The sequence below is a fragment of the Macaca mulatta genome, chromosome 9 (genome assembly GCF_049350105.2).
Source record: "Macaca mulatta isolate MMU2019108-1 chromosome 9, T2T-MMU8v2.0, whole genome shotgun sequence".
Taxonomy (NCBI): Eukaryota; Metazoa; Chordata; class Mammalia; order Primates; family Cercopithecidae; genus Macaca; species Macaca mulatta.
In genome coordinates this window covers 35,638,335-35,658,722 of record NC_133414.1, presented here as the reverse complement: position 1 = coordinate 35,658,722, position 20,388 = coordinate 35,638,335, and the positions used below count along the sequence as shown (strand labels likewise).

The following is a 20,388-nucleotide window of genomic DNA, read 5'->3' as shown; positions in this document are numbered from 1 at the left end:
TTATTTGAAATTTTAACTGAAGCAATTTTAAATAGATCTTTTCCCGCTCTTTTGTTTGTATGTTCAAGCACCATGAGGAGTTTAGTTCACAAATAATTTCTTTTTATATCAGACATATATATGCATGTTGTTGTCATAAATGATACACTCAGCCCATCGTCTCTTATAATGATTTCTAATAAGTGTTGCTCTATTTAGGAACTGGACTTTGAACATTATGAATATCAGGTTTCATTAAAACCAGGGGCTCTCAAGCTTTAGTGCTTTAGCTTTAGTGTGTGTCAGAATCTCCTGGAGGGCTTCTTAAAATGCGCATTGATGGACTCTCCCCAAATTTTGATTCAGTAGGTCTGAGGTTGAGCCCAAGAATTTTCATTTCTTACACAAGTTCAGGTTTGATGCTGGTACCATTGGTCCTGGGGATGGCACTGTAAGAACCCTCGCAAGGCTAGAGACGTACTGGAATTACTTCATCCATAGTATCCATGTGTTATTGGTTGCTGTGTTTTACACCCAGTTTCTATTTTAGCTACTTCCAGCTGTTTTTGATAGAGGTTTGCAGATGCAACAGGTAACTCTCAGGCAAACCCAGGAGGAAGTATTTTTAAAAATAGCAAATGTGAAGCCAGATCTTAAGGTGAAATGCTATAGCCAGAGTATTTTGTTTGTTTGTTTTTTGTTTTGTTTTCCTTTTGTTGGGTTTTAGGTTTTCCTTATGGTCTTATGAAAATCTGTAAATCTGTTTGATATTGACTATAATGACTGAATAACATAAGTTAACATAGGAGGTATATGGTTTATTTAGACCCCTTTGGTGTGATCACCTAGAAGGTTCACTTGCTTATTATCTAACCACAGATATGTCAGGATCCAAAGAATAAAATTATTATCAGTGACAGTGACATTTTCTTTAAAAGCTTTTACTTGGTTTCTGCCATATTTGTGAATGCTGCTTATAGAAGGTCACACAGCATTTGAAGGTCATGAATGTCCCATTGGAATTTTTTTCTTGGGAGAAAGGACACCAGAACACTGGTGTTGTCAGTTAGTAACTTTTGGAGGAAGTGAAAAAAAAATTAGTTGACATATTATTGATCATTGATAAAAACACTCATCATTTTCAGCACCTTCCACATCCAGTTTGAAAACCTGAAAAATAGTAGACTTCCTCGTAGCAGTTTTTTACACAGCTCAGAAGTCCCACATGACATCAGAGGCAGGAGTCAGATGGCTTCTGTCTTCCCAGCTCCTGGGGCCCAGAAGTGTTTGCTTTAAACCCCAGTTTAAATCATAGTGCCCTACAAGAGTCTAAATCTTGCATGTAAATGTCTGCAAATTTTCAGTCGCACTTACATGCTCAGAATAGCCTCTGTGTCTGGACTCCAGCATCCCCACCTGGAGTCTCTACCCTGTACTGTGCTAACCCCAAACTGAAACTCAGCCTCCTAATTTCTGCCAAAATCCACTCAGCGAAACATTCTGAAGGAGACTTTAGTCGTGAGGACGAGTTACACCAAACAGTAAGTAACTCAGAATCACATCTTAGACATTGCTGTATTCAAGAGCCCCTCTCAGCCTAACTCAAGCACAGCCTCAGCAGCTGTCAGACCTCTTATGCTTTTACGCATTTGTGCCCCAGAAGGGTGATTAGACTAGATAATTTGTAAGATGCTTCCAACTCAGGAGAGACATAATTTATACTTTTAAGAAAAAGGACTGTGGAAACTTTAGTTTTTTGTAATTATTATTTTTGCAGAGAGTAAGATGTCCATTAAACAGTGATTGATGTCACTAATCCAAAAAGCTGGGAATGATCGTACCTGTAAAGCACTTCTTCACCTACCTTTAACAGAATGTGAATTTGGCTTCGATGTCATGGTGTCACCTCCATTGTCTGTTCCTGTCACAGAGAAAGCTATAGAAAAGTGCTTCTCAGACTTGAGGAGTATAGGAATTCTTTTTTTTTTTTTTTTTTTTTTTTAAGGAAAGACAATCTCTTGCTACTGCAGTATTGAACTAAATTGTTTTGATTATAATGTTACTTAAATATGTATAAAAATAAAATAGGACTAAACTCCTTCTGTTGACAACCATTATACAACCATAAAGCCAAACATCTTTACAAATTAAATACAAATGAAATGGCAAAGCCATTACATTCAAATGAACAACATTAACTTAATGTGGCCAGTAATGTTTCTTAAATCTAAACTCTTGCACAAATCATGAATATGGTGGTGGCTGCTCTATGGCAGGTTCATCTGGGTTTGTTTGCCGACCCCCACGGTCTTGCCCATCCCTTTTCTCTGTTAAATTTCTGCAGTTCTCTTGTATGTTCCTGTTCAGCAGCCTTTGGCCTGCACCTCCCGCAGGGACATCACGTGTGCATGAAGTTCAGCCCACTTCTATTGTCATTAACCAGAGACAGTGAAAATAGCATTCCATGGTGCCTTCATGTGTGTAACCCCAAATTCAGACAGTGAACTAACACGCCTGTAAGAAGATCTGGAATATGCTTATACTAACGTTTTTGAAGAGTAATTATTCAAGTGGAAACATGCAACTTGGAACTCCGCAGATATTATTTCCTGAATGAAGAATAGACACAATAGAGAAACTCCTGTCAACTGACTAAATTCCACCAAAGTTTGCAATTGATGTCCAATGACCTTTACTATTCAAATTTTTGGATTTCATGGGAATGCAGGCAGTTGACAGTCTGATGCGTAGCCTGCATCTGTTCTGGGATTTTCATTGTTCGGTGAGGAGGAAGCAGTATTCTACATTTCACTGCTTAGTCAGTTTAATTGATCTTATAGTCAGAAATATGGATCTGGTAGCCCCACATGGAAATAGCCAGGGATGATTTATTAAATGCAGTGAATTTGGTGTCAAAATGGGACATTTTCTCGATTTCCACATATTACTTATAAAATGTTTCTTATAAGATAGCATCATTCTATGTCTAGAAATAGTCCCATGTCTGTTTAATTGTATTATCACATGAACTGTAGGCTGTAGTCACAGTGTCATTGTTACTACTATTTATTAGTGTCGTGGGTAACATTTTGATTTTTCACGTTGGATTGATGCTAAAGAGAAGCAGATCCTATCTTTGTGTTTGATATGAATAACAAGGCTTAAAACTCACAAAAATGTTGGCGTAGGCCGGGCACAGTGGCTTACACCTGTAATCCCAGCACTTTGGGAAGCGAAGGCAAGAGGATTGCTTGAAGCCCAACATCTGAGACCAGCCTAGGCAACAAAGTGAGACCTCGTCTCTACAAAAATAAATTAGCCAGGCGTGGTGGCATGCATCTATAGTCCCAGCTACTCAGGAGGCCAGGGCAGGAGGATCACTTGAACCTAGGAATCTGAGGCTGCAGTGAGCTACGATTGTGCCGCTGCACTCCAGTCTGGGCAACAGAACAAGATTCTGTCTCTTAAAAAAAAAAAAAAATCCCAGTTTTTTTCTGGCTAGCGGAGTGCCTAGCTAAAAGTTTCCCAGGCTCCCTTGCATTAAGAGGTGACCATGTGACATAGTTCTGACTCCTAAGTGAGGAACAGACCTAGAGTAGGGACTTTCTATAAAGCTAGTCTTTTCCTGAGTGCAATGGGACTGACTCCTTTTGTCCTTTGCCATTTTCCCTGATTCTAAACGTATAGACTCCATGAAGGAAGAGGGTAGCAGTCTGGTCCTGTGAACAGCTCTTCTAGTTCTCGTCACCTGCGAAAAGTGAATTTGTTACTTAAGTTACCTGCAATCAGGTTTCTATTTCATGAAGCCAAAAACCATTCTGAATACAGATGCTCCTCAACTTTCAATGGTGTTCTGTCCTGATAAACTCCTTATAAGTTGAAAATAACATGTTGGAAATGCATTGAATACACCTCACCTACCAAACATCATGGGTTAGCCTAGCCTATCTTAAACATGCTCAGAACACTTACATCAGCCTACAGTTGGACAAAATCCTCTATTCTAACACAAAACCTATTTTATAACAAAGTGTTGGATATCTTGTACAATTTATTGAGTACTGTACTAAAAGTGAAAAACAGATTGGTTGTGTGGGTACTTAAGGTATGGTTTCTGCTGAATAGTTAGCACTTTTGCACTATCTAAAGTTGAAAAATCTTAAGTTGAGTCATAGCAAGTCCAGGACCATCTGTATAATGAATTGTGCACAGAAGAGCCCAGAGGGAATCATTGTCTTTTGATCAAGATTGTGTACATTTTGGAGTACTAGACGCTGGTCAAATAATTTCCACAATATTTTGTGAAATTAAGTAATGAGCAGTATTCTCCAGTGGTGCTCAATTAGCTCTTCTGCCTTTCATTTTGTTATACATCTAGTTAAAGAGATGTTACCAATCAAATGTCCGCCAGCAGCTATTCTCAATTCTTTAAGACACTGCTACCCTCTGATAACTCCTACTTCCACCAACAATTCTGCTATACAGTAAGAAGCAGTTGAGTGCAATGTACAAGAGAATGAACTACGGAGCCAGAATGCTTGTTTGATCCTGGGCTCTTCTTTTTTTTTTTTTTTTTTTTGAGACAGGATCTCACTCTGTCACCTAGGCTGGCTGGAGTATGATTTGGACTCATTACAGCCTCAACCTCCTGGGCTTAAGCAATCCTCCCACCTCAGCTTCCTGAGTAGCTGGGACTACAGGCATATGACATGACGCCCAACTACTTTTATTTATTTTTTGTAGAGATGGGGTCTCACTGTGTTGCCCAGGCTGGTCTCAAACTCCTGGGCTCAAGTGATGCACCTGCCTCAGCCTCCCGTAGTGCTGGGATTACAGACGTGAGCCACACCGTGCTCTTCCTTCTGGGCTCTTCTGCCATCAGCTGTGTAAAGTCTCTGCCTCACTTTCCTCATCTATAAAATGGGGATAATAATGGTACTTACCTCATTAGATTTTCCCAGGATTAACTGTGTCAGTGACATATAAAGCACTTCACACTGAGCATGGTCTATAATCAGCACTATTTGTGTGCTGTTGCAACTGTTACTTAGGAAATGGGCTTTTACTCTCAGGAAAGCACATATGCTTTCAGCATCGCCACATAGATGCAGAAACAAGCAAGGAATAAAACTGAAATCAGTAAAGACAGGTTTGATTCTTTATACTTAACATAGATATAGGAGTGTGGGAATACAGTTCTGCTGATGCCACTTCCTTCATTAAATAGCTTGGTCTCCTAAGTATTCTCCATAAATTACATCACATCATGAACTGTTTCTCTTTAAATTAGGAGTTACTGAATTCAGGATAAGGCACTCTAGATGGCTTCTATAATATAAATATTTAGATTAAAAGTAAATGTTGGGTAGCATGAAACGTCTTATTTGAGAGTGACAGACGGGTCATGGTATAAGGACCTGACCGAGTCTTGATCAATTCCAGCCTTTCGTTTGGTAATTTGAAGGTTTTCATTTTGTACTTGCATGAAATTCTTTGAAGTTCCTCATGTTTTGCTTTCATGAAATTCTTACTGAGTCTGAGTTTACAATACTCCATGGAAATAGGGAGGCTTGAATGTCTCAAACCTTGTCTAAAGTGTTGGTATTTCTGTTTATATCAAGTTTTCTCTTAGAGGGACAGGCAAGCCTGAATCATGATTTTAAGAACTATAAAGGCTAGGCACAGTGGCTCACATCTATAATCCCAGCATTTTGGGAAGCAGAGGTGGGAGGATCACTTGAGGCCAGGAGTTCAAGACCATCCTAGACAACACAGTGAGATGCTGTCTCTAAAAAAACACTAAAATTATCCAAGCATGGTGGTCACACACCTATAGTCCCAGCTACTCAGGAGGCTGAGGTGGAAGGGTTGCTTGAGCCCAGGAGTTGGAGGCTGCAGTGGGCCATGATCATAGCACCGTACTCCAGAATCAGTGACAGAGTGAGACGTCGTCTCTAAAAAGTAAAAACATAAAAAAAAAAGTAAAATTAGAAAAAACAGTGGTTTTTCTAATTTTAGCATATGTAGAAAGACCCTGGAGCACTTCTCACAGATCTTGACCTCCCCTCATAGATATTTTGATTCAGTAGATGTAGTTGACTACAAACCCACATTTTAAACAAGTACCCCAGGTGACTCTGATGCAGCCATTCTTTGGAAAATATTACTCTTGGGCTAACAAAAAAACAATTTGGAACTCCAGTATGAGTTAGTTTGTTACTGTTAACAGTGAAGCTGTGAAATAATTTATCATTTCTGTTAGACATAGCTTTATACTGGCATTTATAATGACCATTGTTCATCTATGATCAAATAATCATTTTGTTTAAAAGGTCATCTTGCAGGTATCATATTCCTGAACTTCATTCTATCTAGTGTTTTTGTTTTGTTTGTTTTTTTTTCTTTGAGACAGAGTCTCACTCTGTTGCCTAGGCTGGAGTGCAGTGGTGTGATCTTGGCTCATTGCAGCCTCCGCCTCCTGGGTTCAAGCAATTCTCCTGCTTCAGCCTCTTGAGTAGCTGGGATTACAGGCACGTGCCATCACGCTTGGCTAATTTTTGTAATTTTAGTAGAGACAAGGTTTCACCATGTTGCCAGGCTGGCCTCGAACTCCTGACCTCAAGTAATCCACGCACCTCGACCTCCCAAAGTGCTGGGATTACAGGCATGAGCCACCGTGCCCGGTGCCTGTTCAGTGTCTCTTGACACCAGAAAGTTTCTTTTCCTATAGGTTACACAATTCTAATTTGGAAAGTTTAGTACACTTTAAATTCTTAACAAAGAAATGATAAAATCCTGGTCAATAATGGTTTTTTATTTGCTTGAGGACACCATGCAATTTGTATTTTTATATCCAGAGATCAGAATCTGTAGTTAAATATTCTACAGAAAGACAGCTTTAATGGACATTTGCTGACTGTCACTATGCAATCATTTGTCACCAGGAGTGCATTGTCCTCAAATATAATGGGAATAAAATAGGAACTGTGTCACTATAAATCTAAATAGCAAGAAAATAGTAGGCTAGACTCCCCCTGTTTGCTGAGGACACCTTAATGGAAACATAAATACCATAATCACATGCTTTTTGCATGCATTTTACCACTAAAGAGAAAAATGTCGATTTTAAAAGAAAAGACCTTTGTGAACTTGTTTTCCCCTCCTGTTATAATCAGAATCTGGTTGTGTCAAAAGGAAGCCTGGCAAACACAGAACAAAACTAATTTTCTTAGATATAGGCACTTATTAAGCATGTGCTCTTTTAGAAGTGTTGGGTCATATAACAAAGTTGCATTTGCTACTCAAAAAGTCAAATACTACTTATGTTTGTTTAGTATTACTTACCTCTGCTTTTCTTGAAACGTGAGAAAGTAATTCTCAAACGTAGTCAATCTCATTGTAATGTGAGTTCTGTAAGTTGGTGCCTTTGCTAATTAATGTGCTCCATCCAACCTGGACCTGATCTCAGTGTCCTTGGCTGTCTACTAATATCTCTGGACTTGGGTAGCTCCTTCTCCATTCGTGCTAACAACTCTTCCAAACTTTGTTGCTCCCTTCAACACAACTCAGCTCCAGACCTCTAGCCCATCCACATGTGTACCTGGGCCACTTGCCTCTCCTTAATAGCTGAAGATCACCTTTCTTCCTTCCAGGCCAGCTCTCTAAACAGTCTTCCAGATCCCAGCCCCACCCCTTCAAGGCACCTGCTCCGTTAGTGTCTCCCTCTGAGCCCCTGTTTTCAGCCTCTGCCTCTCTACTAGAACTTCCATGTAAACGTGTTAATGTCTACCTTACTGTTTAAAAAGAAAAAAATTGGCCAGGTGTGGCAGCTCACGCCTGTAATCCTAACACTTTGGGAGGGTGAGTCTGGAGGATTGCTGGAGCCCAGGAGTTTCAGACCACTTCGGGTAACATGGCGAAAACCCATTTTTACAAAAAAGTTAACAATTAGCTGGGCATGATGGTACCTACCTGTAGTCTCAGCTACTTGGAAGGCTGACATGGGAGGATCGCTTGAGCCCAGGAGTTCGAAATCAGCCTGGGCAACACAGTGAGACCCCGTCTCTACAAAAAATAAAATGAGTTGGGCATGGTGGCACCTACCTGTAGTCTCAGCTACTTGGGAGGCTGAGGCAGGAGGATCACTTGAATCCAGGAGTTCGAAGCTTCAGTGAGCTATGATTGTCATACCGATGTACTCCAGCCTAGGCAACAGAATGAGACCCTGCACTGCAACCTGGGCGATAAATGAGATTCTGTCTCTCAAAAAGATAAAAAGAAAAATTCCCTTTTTACCATCTAGCTATTTGCTTCCCTGTTTTTCTCCTTCACTTCTAATTCAAACTTCTTGAAAGATAATTAGTACATTTGATGTAGACTGCCAGATCTTCTTTCCCACATCTCTGGTTCATTCCTCTCATTGTATGATGGGCATGATAATGCTTCCCCAAAGATGCCCACGCCCTAATTTCTGGAACTTGTGAATGTTAAAAGGCGAAAAGGACCTTCAAATGGGGAGGTTTTCCTGGATTATCCTTTTGGGCCCAGTGTAATCACAAGGCTTTATCAGTGAAAAAGGGAGTCAGAAGGGGTAGAGTCAGAAAGGAACTCAAGATGCTGCCCTATTGGCTTTGAAGTCAGAGGAAAGGACCACGAGCCAAGGGATGCAGATGGCTTCCAGTAGCTGGAAAAAAGCAAGGAAGCAGATTCTTCCCTCAAGCCTCCAGAAGGAACTTGGCCCTGATTTTCATCCAGTGAAACCCATTTCAGACTTCTGACCACCAGAACTATAATATAATAAATGTGTGTTGTCTCAAGGCAATACACTTGTGGTGATTGGTTGCAGTATCCATCATGTATTTGTTTCCTAATGGCTTCCTAGAAGCCTGATTCAATGAAACTTGAGTCCTTTGCATTCTAGATTACTTGGTGGCATTTTTTTTTTTTTTTTTTAAGAGAGAGTCTTGCTCTGTCTCCCAAGCTGGAGCCAGTGGTGCAATCATAGCTCACTGCAACCTCAAATTCCTGGGCCCAAGCGCTTCTCCCACCTCAGCCTCTTGAGTAGCTGGGACCACAGGCATGTGCCACCATGCACAGCTAATTTTTAAAATTTTTTGTAGACATAGGGTCTTGCTATACTGCCTTAAACTCCTGGGTTAAGCGATCCTCCCACCTTGGCCTCCCAAAGCACTGAGATTATAGGTGTGAGCCACTGTGCCCTTTTGAACTATTCTTTAGTTGTCTCTTCAGAGGTTCTATTCCACTTTTTCCTCTTAGATTTTGGATTCCCTAGGGAAATAGCTCTGGACCTCTGCTATTTCCTGTATGTTTTTCTTGGTTGGTGTTTTAACTACCATTAGGCATGATCTCACTAACCCAGTTTTCTCTTTACAAGCCCCAGATTTCTCCAGCACCACCAGCTGGGAATGCACATTTCCTGTGCCTATCAGTCACCTGATCCCAACCGATCTAAAACAGAATTCATCATTCTTCATTCTAAACCTCCTCTAGTTTCATCTGCCTAATCTCAGCAAATGCAATCACAACCCACACATCTCAAGCCAGAGCCTTTCTTTTGTAGCCTGCTTCCCCCCATGACAGTCAGAGACAAAGCCATTATAAGTAATTCTACATCCTTCTCTCCTTCTGTCGTGCAGCCCATGGATACTGATGGTCGTCTCCTGACCCCTCTCCCATCTCCAGTCTTGTTCTCCACAAGTCCATATTTCACCTAGTACCTGGAGTTTTGTACCTGCAACAAAATATGACCATGTCATTCCCTTGCTTAAAATAATTTTGTGGCTTATTGTCTCCAAGATGCAGTCTAAGCCCTCAGTATGGTGTTTATGGGCTGTAAGACGTCCAGTCTCGGGCTAATTATATCAGACTGTGTCATATTGGTTCACATCATACTAGAGGATCAGTTTAAAGGGATAAATCCAATTGCATCTAATACATGGGTGAATTACGTGGCTCCTTGGTGTTATACATTTTGCAAATGTTAAATTTTGGTGAGTTAAAAACAAGCAATCACCATCCATTAAGCTATTCTAATATAGTTAGAGATGCAGCAATGAAATTAAAGGCTGAGGTGACATAAACCACCCAACAAATGAAATCTTAAAAGTAATGAAGCCATAAATAAGGTCATGGCTAATTTTAAAGACTTCTTGTTTAATTCTTTTTGTTGATTAACATTGCCCGAAACCACAATTTGTTTGTAGAAGTAATGTGTAATGGGGGTTATTTATATATTTATTTTAGCCTTAGAGGAAGTGTAAATATTCTGCAGAAATATGAGGATAAGTGAAAACTGTTTTAGACTTTGGTCGTTAGCAGGCAAATAATCCTCCAGCAGAGTATCTGCATTTTTGTTTTAATGTCTTTCCCTTCGTAGGCCACTGAACTTTTAGGTCTTTAAAGATATTTTAGGCTGTTCCATCATCAAAATCTCCTTGAGCTGCCTGGAATTTCTTTTGATTGTAGCCTTCTAACAAAAGCTCCAAGATTCTGCTTCATGTGCAGTTTGGCACGATAGCTCATCTTTCTATTTCGACCTAATCGCTTGGTTCTCCTGTCCTTTAGATAGTCCAAACCTATGGCTTCAAGTACCAATCTTGTTGGTATTTTGTGATCTTAAGTTCGTGTTATTTTCTTCCTTGCTTCTGCATAAGGATGGAATATCAATCAACTATTAATAAAAATTCATGAGGATTTATGTGGAGTCCCATTGTGAGATGCATTTTCAACTTCTTAGGAGACTTTATCGAGCCCTAAATCCACAATCCAGTTTTAAATTAACTTCCCAGATGTTCTAGAGCTTTTCCTTGGGTACCCTAAGTCCTTGGTGTAAATAATTATTTGATTACTTTCTTTTTCTTGTTGTTTCATTTCTTCTTCCATTTTTTTCCCCATTGGTTGATTTTGTGTAACTAAAGAAGATGCAGTAGTTGATTTTAGAAGATACCCGTTTTCTTTTCCAATCAAGGAAGTTGAGATATCCTTAGCATTTTTCATTAAAACAGTTGTGTACATAGAAATGTGAAAATTATAAACTTTCTGTATCGTTACAGAACAGAAAGTAACTAGATAATTCGTTTGTTCTATGGCTATGTAATAACTATTTGAATATGCATTTGACATTGCATAAAATGGACTCCAATGTTAGAGTGAATTAATGTAGATTAGTGTATATATACATTTCTGTAAAACTCACAGATATTTTTAAACTGGATTTTCTGTATCAGTTTATGCCTTTCATCACTAGTTCTATTCCATAGACAATATAGGGGGTCTTGTGTTGACTCTTTAAGAATACAAGGATTTGAAAATATTTGTTCCTAAAACAAAATGCTTTGGGACCAGGTAGTTGTCTCCAAGGTGATTCCTTTTGGTGAGGTAGGTGGATGTCTCTTGCAGCTTAACTGTTTTTACAGACTATAAATGTAAATTAAATATTACTTACAGGCAAGGAACTGATCTTAGCCTGAGACTGCACTTCTTTATCACCTTTGTTTTAACTGAAAGTCCTGATTGCCTCCAAGAGAGGCCAGCCTGGCCCTGCTCCGGCTATGGTAACCTTGCCGGGGTTTGGGGCCTCACCGAGTGTGGAGCAAATGAAAGAACAGAAGCCCATGGAGCCCAGTTCATGACCAAAGCTGCAGACTATCCAGAGGAAATGGTGAATACCAAGTTCATGAGGCCAGAGGATTTCCTGGATGTGCACAAATTCGGACAAAAGCTTCACTACTTGGAATTGATTGATAATGTCCGTCTAAGTAGACGGAATAATATAAAGTCTGAATTAGTGAATAATTAGTGAATATGTTCAAAGATATGATATTCTGAACTTTAAAGTGTATCCAGCAGCTCAGATGAAAGGATTACACTGCTTCAGTTAGTAAATCTTTATTTTTTAAACTCTACTATAGATTGTTTTTAATTCCAATTTTGAAATCAGATTTGCTTAAACTTTGTTTTGATGTGATTCATGTGTTGATTCCAACAGCATTAGAATAGAAAGTAGTTATTCTAAGTTCCCCTCAAATGAATCCCCCTAAAATCTTATTTATACTATAAATTTATATGGAAAAATGTACTTAATAGTGGAAGAGTGAGTTTCTTTATAAATTTTCAAAAGCTACAAATAGTGGCATGTAAAATAATTAGAAATCACCTCTGTGAAAAATACTGCTATAGTTTCATGTTGACTTCATATAATTCTGGAATTGTGAAAATCTGTTTTAAAAATAAGAGTATGTCATCTTGCATGAAGAAAAATGTTATTTAAAAGGAAAAAAGTTTGCCATTTCAGAACTTACTGATTATGATGACCTGAAAACAGTTCCCTCCAGATAAATCTGCATGACAATCACAGAACAGATATCTTTTTCCTCTTTTCTCTGGCCTCTGCTTTGATTACTTAACAGGTCATTCATTGCGAGACAGAAAGTTTGAAAAGCAATAATTTTTTATTCTTTTGAAAGTTATATCATACACTGAACCTGCATCAGGTACTTAGAAGGCGGTGCAGTGGTAAAATAAAAATTTAATTCCAAGTTTGTTTTTAATTCTATTATTACCTAGGATTTTTAAAGAAGGGAAGGGCAGGATGCAAATGGAATTGGGGTGTGCTGGGGATGTAGAGGACCAGTTGAGCAAGGTACAGACAATACAACTCCAAGGGGTGCTATGAAACTACAGCGTGGATTGGAACACTTCCGGTGATTTTTTTTTCTGGCAGTTGGCAGCCAAGTGTCTTGAGGAATGAGGGTTTTCTCTATATTTCACAGAGTCACTGTGTGGTCTGTGGCGGAAAGGAGGGAGACCTAAAAATGATTTAAATTGTAAATTATTAGAATTTGGATACAACAGAATTTGTCGGGGAGAGTTTTGGGGGTTTTGCAAGCTGTTAGCATAATTTAAAAAATACCTGCTTTGTAACAAAAACTAAAGCTGATTGAGGATAAAGACTTCTAATTATTATTTTCCTTTTCTTTCTTTCCTTTGGTCTGTATATTTCAGCCCTGTGAAGTAGTCAAGGGTTTAAAGTCTTCGCACAAGCCCAAAGTTCTTGTGCACATCTGTCTGTCAGTGTATCTGGCAGCCTTTGTGACTGATTACTCACTTCCCCATAATTTGGTGGTGACTGTGGGCCAAGAATTGTGGTAGGTGCCTAGGGTAGAAATGAGTAAGACCTATTCACCCCTCAAGGTCACCCCCTCTGGTATCACATAGCAGACCACACTCAATATATTGTGTAGAGTGATAAGAATTAAATAGGATGCTAAGGAGACTGACTCGGGTTGAGGAAGGATGGGCTTCTATGGGGTGGTGTGCTTGAGCTGCATCCTGAATTCCTAAATGAGAAAGAGCTAAATTTACACACACACAAACACACACACACACACACACACACACACACGTATACATACCTAGATGTTAATACTCACTTTTCATCACTGTTTATAAATGTTGATTACACAATTGCAATGACAAAAAGAGAGATCATAGATGTTATAACAAATGTAACTTTATCTTAATTTTTTTTTTTTTTTTTTTTTGAGAAGGAGTCTGGCTCTGTTGCCGAGGCTGTGGCGCCATCTCGGCTCACTGCAAGCTCTGACTCCTGGGTTCATGCCATTCTCCTGCCTCGCCTCCCAAGTAGCTGGGACTACAGTCATGTGCCACCACGCCTGGCTAACTTTTGTATTTTTAGTAGAGATGGGGTTTCGCCATGTTGGCCGGCTGGTCTCAAACTCCTGACGTCGTGATCCACCCACCTCGGCCTCCCAAAGTGCTGGAATTACAGGCATGAGCCACCATACCCAGTCTTAAAAATGTTTTAATTTGTTTATATTAATTAGGTACAAGTGCAGTGTTGCTACACTGGTATATTATATTGTGGGAAGTCAGGGCCTTCAGTGCACCCATCACTGGAGCAATGTGCATGCTGTACACACCAAGCAACTTCCCATCATCCAGCCCCTCCCACTCCCACGCCTCCAAGTCTCTGCTGCCCATTATGCCACACTCTACTTCCGTGTGTCCACATTATTAAGGTCCCACTTAGGAATTACAACATGCTGACCTAGTTTTGATAGACAGGGGACCTAGTTAAGGTACTGGATTTCTGTCTTCCTGGTATATATTAAATATGATGAGCACTTTACTATGAAAGTTCCTAGATACCTCTTGCCATGAAAAGCCACTGGCAGACTGCTGTGTCTTGTCTAAGTGGCCTGATTCCTTGAAACTTTCTATAATGTTTCAGCAATGAAGGGTTGCTTAGCCTCTACACTCATGTTGTCCAGAAACCTCAGGTAGCTGAGACCTTAAGACCTGCGGGACAATGAGGGAGAGCCAGGCCATGAAGAGATACTGCAGACCCTCCAAGGTAGCAACCAGATGGCTTCTAGGCCTCAGGTGCCATGGCTCATCACTGTGGGTGGTGAATGTGACAGTATGGATCAGTTCCAGAGTATGTCTGTCAGAATATCGATGTCTTTGATATAGTTTCAGCATGTGAGGAATTTAACGTTCTTGGTTTGGCCATTCATGACTGTGAATGGCACATGATTTACAGTATTGCTAGGGCCTGTAGGCTTTGCTGGAGCATCAGGGGTGAAAGAACTAATGTTAGTCAGGGACAGTATCTGTTGAGCACCTACTTGACACAAACTACCTTACTAGGCCATTTCAGATACACAGACAAACGTCATAAAGTCATGATTGAGTCCACACCTTCCTTCTGATACTTATTTGTAAGGAATTTTATTTGCATCTGGGAGAGTTCCGTTAGTCTCTGTTTGTAACAGACAAATCTAAAACCTACTCCCACAGTTTCTTGTAAAGACCAGCACATCTTTGAATTGTCTTGGTTTTTTGATAAGATTTCCAGCTTTTATACCAGACCAAGGCAAACTGGACGTAAATGTAGCATTATCCTTGCTGACCACTGTTGCAGACCAACAGGTTCATAGTTTCCAACATCCTACCCATTTATAACTGAAATGGTATGTCAGTTGATTTTTAAAAGTGCAGGTGGTTTTCTGATCGTTCACTATGACTTCCCTTACAGCAAGGGCGTGAGAGCACCATTTGCCCACTTTTGTATCTAGTCCGTTCTTGAAAATGTGTAACAAACGACTATGCCTATATATATATAGACATATGCACACACATATATAAAAGTCATACGTATACAGACACATAGACATATATATTCACAAAGGTTGTGTTCTCAGAATAACGGTAAAATAAACAATGATGTTTCCTGCAGGCACTGGTGATAAACTCCACTGTCTCGGGATGATCCAGGGCTGAGACACAGATCAGCAAGGGCTTTTGCCATTTCCCCATCACTGTAGAGACGTGTGTGCAGACAGGAAGCACGCTTTTCCATGAACTGTCTCTTCCTGACCCCTCTGTGGACTCTGCCAGCACTTGCCCATGGCCACCACAGTTAAGTTTGCCTGTGTGGCTTCCAGGGAGAGCAGCTGGGAAGGGAGAGGAAGGGCCAGGAGATAACAAGTTGGTTGGCAGCCCAGGCAAATTTTGGGATGTCACAGGAGCCTCAGTCCTTAGGAGGGAGTGAGTCACAGGTGCTTCTGCATGGAATGTCACGCTCTCAGGAGCACACACCTGTAGGGACCTCAGCGGCCTCTAAGGGGCCTGGCTCTGTCCCCACAGCACAGCAGCTGGGGGCAGGCAGGCAACACCACCACGCGGTGACTGGAGTTAGTTGACGTGACAACACGCAGGTAATTTAAAAGTGCAGCTTTCCCCTCCCCCTCCCCAGCACACCCTGACTCCCTTCCCTGCCTTCTTTACTTACTAGTCCTTATGGCATTATGATACGGCATAAATGCACTTTAAAAATGTTATCATCCGTCTCCTCCAGCTAGAATGAAGTTCTTTTTAGCGCGGGGAAGGGGGTGTTGTCTGTTTCATTCACTGCTGTATTCCAAGTTCTACCACGTAGACATTCAAATATGTTCAATCAGTTAAGGAATGGATAAACCAAACTCCTCATCAGCACAGCAAAAACAGTTGATGGGACGTATATGTGATAAGACCGTAAGCTGTGTAGGAGCAGAGAGGGCCTGTTTCTAGAAAAGAAACCTGGAATTTCTGTCGGCAAAATGTAGTTAAACATTTTAACTGTTAAAGTCCCTTTTGCTTATTGTATGTTAAACTTATAATTCTTATAGGTTTCATAGAACTTGTATAGCTTTGAGAGAGAGAGAGGGGGAAGAGAAAAAGAGGATTTGATACAACACCATACCATAAGATGGTAAGGTAAGATGTGATGTAGGTGTTTTTAAGAGCACAAGCTCTGAAGCCGGCTTAAGTTCACATCCCAGCTCTGCCATTTAACCTTCTGTGCCTTACTTCTTGTATCTGCAAAATGGGGATAATAACACTTACCTCACGGTTTTTTTTGAGCATGACATGAATGACTACATGTAAGGCACTTTGAACACTGCCTGGCACACAGAGCGGTCCCATAAGTGTTAGTTGCTATTATTAGTATGATGCCACCACTACCATCACCATCGTCTTTATTCTTGAGTTCTAAGGGCATTTCAAAGCTAAAAGGTTTGCTACAGAGATTGTTTTTGCATGGGTATGATATTGGATTCTGTATCTTATTTTTAGCATCTTTTATATGTAAACACCACTTAAGTTAGATTTCTCACCTTTGTATTTTATGATACAACTGATGTCTGTACCTCTTTACCTTACATATTGCTGCTAAAATGGGCATGGTTATGGACATTTGATTATTTTCTTAATCTTTAGTAATTTGGTATAGTATTTCACTTGAATAGCTAAAGATTAATTTCCATAACAGGAGACTAAGGTGAAAGAGGGTTGTGATATTAGAGGATGTGATTGAAGATAGTGCAGGCCTCAGGCCTGGAGTCAGGCTCTCCCAGAGCTTGTGATGCAACCTGAATAATTCTCACTCTTAAGAGAGAACTGCTTTCCTCCTGGAAGTATGGAGGGGAATGATAAAGCCGTCTTCAATAGCTCTATGATATATTTAAATAAAATCTGCCATAGAATTGCATAATAGTATTAGAAATGCCTTGTATCAGTATATGATAATTAATTTAAATAAGTTCTATGTTAATAAATGTGTAGTGTACTATTATTGATGTTTGCTTTATGGTAAACAGGAAATATCCTGAGTGATTTTTTTTTTTTTTTATTTCCAGCTTAGAAATGATAAACTAAATCTGAAAAGGGGCTTACTTTTTTTTCTTTTATTACTGAGTATGTCTTTTTCTGGCACATTTTTTCCACTTACCTGGGGTCAACTACATACATACCTCCTAAAATGAAGTCTCTCTATACCCAAGGATAGCTAAATGCCTGTCAAGGAATAAATGAATGCATTTGAGTTGCTTTAATTAGCTAGGTGTGATTTAAAGGTTGCTGAAATCAAAAAGCCTTATTCATTTTTCATCAATAATCACTTACCTTAATATTTCATTAGAACCTGCTGATTTGTAGACCTCCTTCTGGGCTTTGATTCATTATGACTGCAGACATAATTTAACTTTCTCTCTTTTTCTCGTTCTGTATTATGCTCTTTCATCTCTGAGACACTGTTAAGATGTTTCCAACATTCAGAAGGCTGCTAATTGATCCAACTTTTTTTCTCTTTTTTTAACTGTACTTAAAGTTAAGAGTTCTAGGCTGTAGAAAGTGTGTGTGTGTGTGTGTTTGTGCACACGGGCGCGCGCGCGTGTGTGTGTGTGTATTTAGGCAGTTTTCTTTAATTCTTTAAACAGCTGATAATAATGTGTAAATTTTCTATTTCATATGTTCTGAGAGTTAAGATGGATTTATCATATGCAGCAGGCAGGAAGTACATAGTTTGGCCACATTCTTAGACTATGCCATCAATTAGAAAGAACAAAGCATCTCATGTGTCGCATGCTCACCAGATAAGATCGCTATCCATGCATATACCTTATTTTCAAAATATTTCTCTAGTTGCTTTAGATGCAGCCTAGCCCGTGGCCTCGGATGCGCAGCGTGCCTGGTGGACTCAGGTAGTGGCTGCTATCCCGGGCATCTGTGCTGCCACCTAGGGAGTATGACTCTGATGCAGAGAAGTTGAGAGATGGGCCCTCAGATTAATAGGACGCTTGTGCAGAAAAGAGCCATTCTTCTTCTTAAACTGTGCCTTGACTTTATATGAATGATCAGATCAGAGCCAGAGACAGACCATCCAGGGTGGGGGACATCTGGTTGGAACTTCTTAAAAGCCAAAATTCCAGGCACCTGTCTTTAAACACAGTTATGTCTTAGGATTTTTGGGGGGAGTAGCTAATCTAAAACATAAAAATATACCCAGCATAGACTGGAATTCTGACCGGCTGATGGTGGCAATGAGAACAGAAAATAAATAAATATGTAACTAGGTATTTTTCATTTCTTCCAGATTATGAAATGCTGCATGTCTGTCTATACAAACCATGTTAAATGGTTTGTATAAAGTGCATATTATTAACTTTCACTAGCTGTGCCAGTTTTGATGCTGAGTAAAAATTGCTAAATGTTAAGGAATAAATTTGTGTCCTTAAAAACTTGGTAAATTCAGGCCGAGCATGCTGGCTCATGCCTGTAATCCCAGCACTTTGGGAGGCTGAGGTGGGAGGATCGCTTGAAGCCAGGAGTTTAAGACCAGCCTGGGCAACATAATGAGATGCCTCTCTCTTAAATTTTTTTTAATTAGAAATAATGAAAAAATTTGGTAGATGTAGATGTAGATTTATTCAGTAGTGTAGGTATATTCATTGGACTAGACCTTGTATTAACTTATTGATACTTTCCATAAAACATAATGCTGGTCTCCCTTACATCCTAGATTTCTGTTTCAAACACAAGTCTAAAAAATTAACAAGCCACCAATGTAAATATCTACTGATGGAAAATTAGAAGAACTCTTATGTGTTATGAGATTTTAACCACCATTTAAAATTATCAATCCCTGGTTAACCAAGGCTACTCTTCACATTTTGCTTTCCTTTGGAATATTTATTGATAGTGCTTTCTAATACACTGTGTGTGTGTGTGTGTGTGTGTGTGTGTGTGTGTATGTGTGTGTGTGTTACAGTTAACATGAATTGCTTTGTGTATGAGTTTTAATACTATTCTTTGCTTACGATGATCTTCAGGATTCTGGAAGAAGTTTTCAGTATAGACTGTCTCTTCATTGGGCCTTAACTTTGTGACCTCAGCCTGCCTTTGTGGCTTCACAGCCATTGTTCTACCTGTGTGTGTAGGTGTGTGCTGGTGCCGGGAGGTGCTATTGTAGATAGACCCATGAGGCATTGGATTCAGATCCTGGCTCTGCCACTTACTTGGATGTTGGGCAAGTTATTTGACCTCTGTGAGCCTCGTTATATTCATCTGTATTTCCATTTTTTTGTCCTATTGTTAGACCATATGTCAGCTGTGTCCTGATTTTTATATTTGGAGAATATGTTCTTGCCATGCATCATGATCTGTGTTAGAAGCTATTGGGGCTGAAAGAGAAATACAGATTCAATTTCTGATAGTAATGTTCCTCCAGTCTTTTGGGAGGATAACAGACGGACTTAAATAACACCACCAGTTTTATTGACCATGCTGTTTATTTTAATAGCTAAGCCAGAATGGTTTGATTGACTTTTGAAAAATCTGGTATTTTTTTTTTACCATATGGACAAGGCCATATCTGGAGTGCCAAGCTAATAAGCCTTCTTTTCTTTGCCAGTGAACCATGAAAGTTGTTAGCAAAATGTTTTATCTTGAATTGATCCATTTTCCAAGCTCTTGGTGATATAAACACCCATCTTAAGGGATAAAGTGCAGATTATCTTTCATCAGTCATTGAATTTTGTCGCATCAAAGAACTGTAGGCAACTTTTTGGAATGATCTAAAAAGGAATGTACATAGTGTGGTTTGGGATGCCTAAAAATGTGTAGGACTACTGTAAATTGGTTACTTATCAGTACAAAGTACAGGTTACATTATTTTGAATGATGTTGTAATACTTGAATGTAAAAAATGGGAGTATAGTAGTACTTAATTATAACTTTTAAAAAAAAACAGTTAAGGTTTAAAGAAGGATGACTGTACTGTTCCCATTCTTACAAAAGGTCCAATGCACACATCATTCTGAGTCAGAATGCCACCAATTTCTGTATCTAGCAATGAAACAATGTAACCAGTATTACTTGTCTTTCAGTCTAATCAATGAATTAAGTATTCATTCCATCCCAGGCCTCCTTGGTACCATCAAAATATTTGTATTTTTCATTTCTCTCCTCTTTATGTTCCTGTTTTTCTTTATGTTCTTTAGCAGGTATTTGAAGCATCTTTTTAAAAGTTATTTTTCCTCTGATTCT

The 20,388-nt window shown here is 39.5% G+C and overlaps 1 protein-coding gene across 47 annotated transcripts in view; it reads left to right on the top strand.

Moving 5' to 3' along the window:
- Positions 1–20,388, top strand: part of PARD3 (par-3 family cell polarity regulator) — a 717,956-nt gene that overhangs the window by 557,547 nt on the left and 140,021 nt on the right. The gene's annotated exons all lie outside the window — the stretch shown is intronic.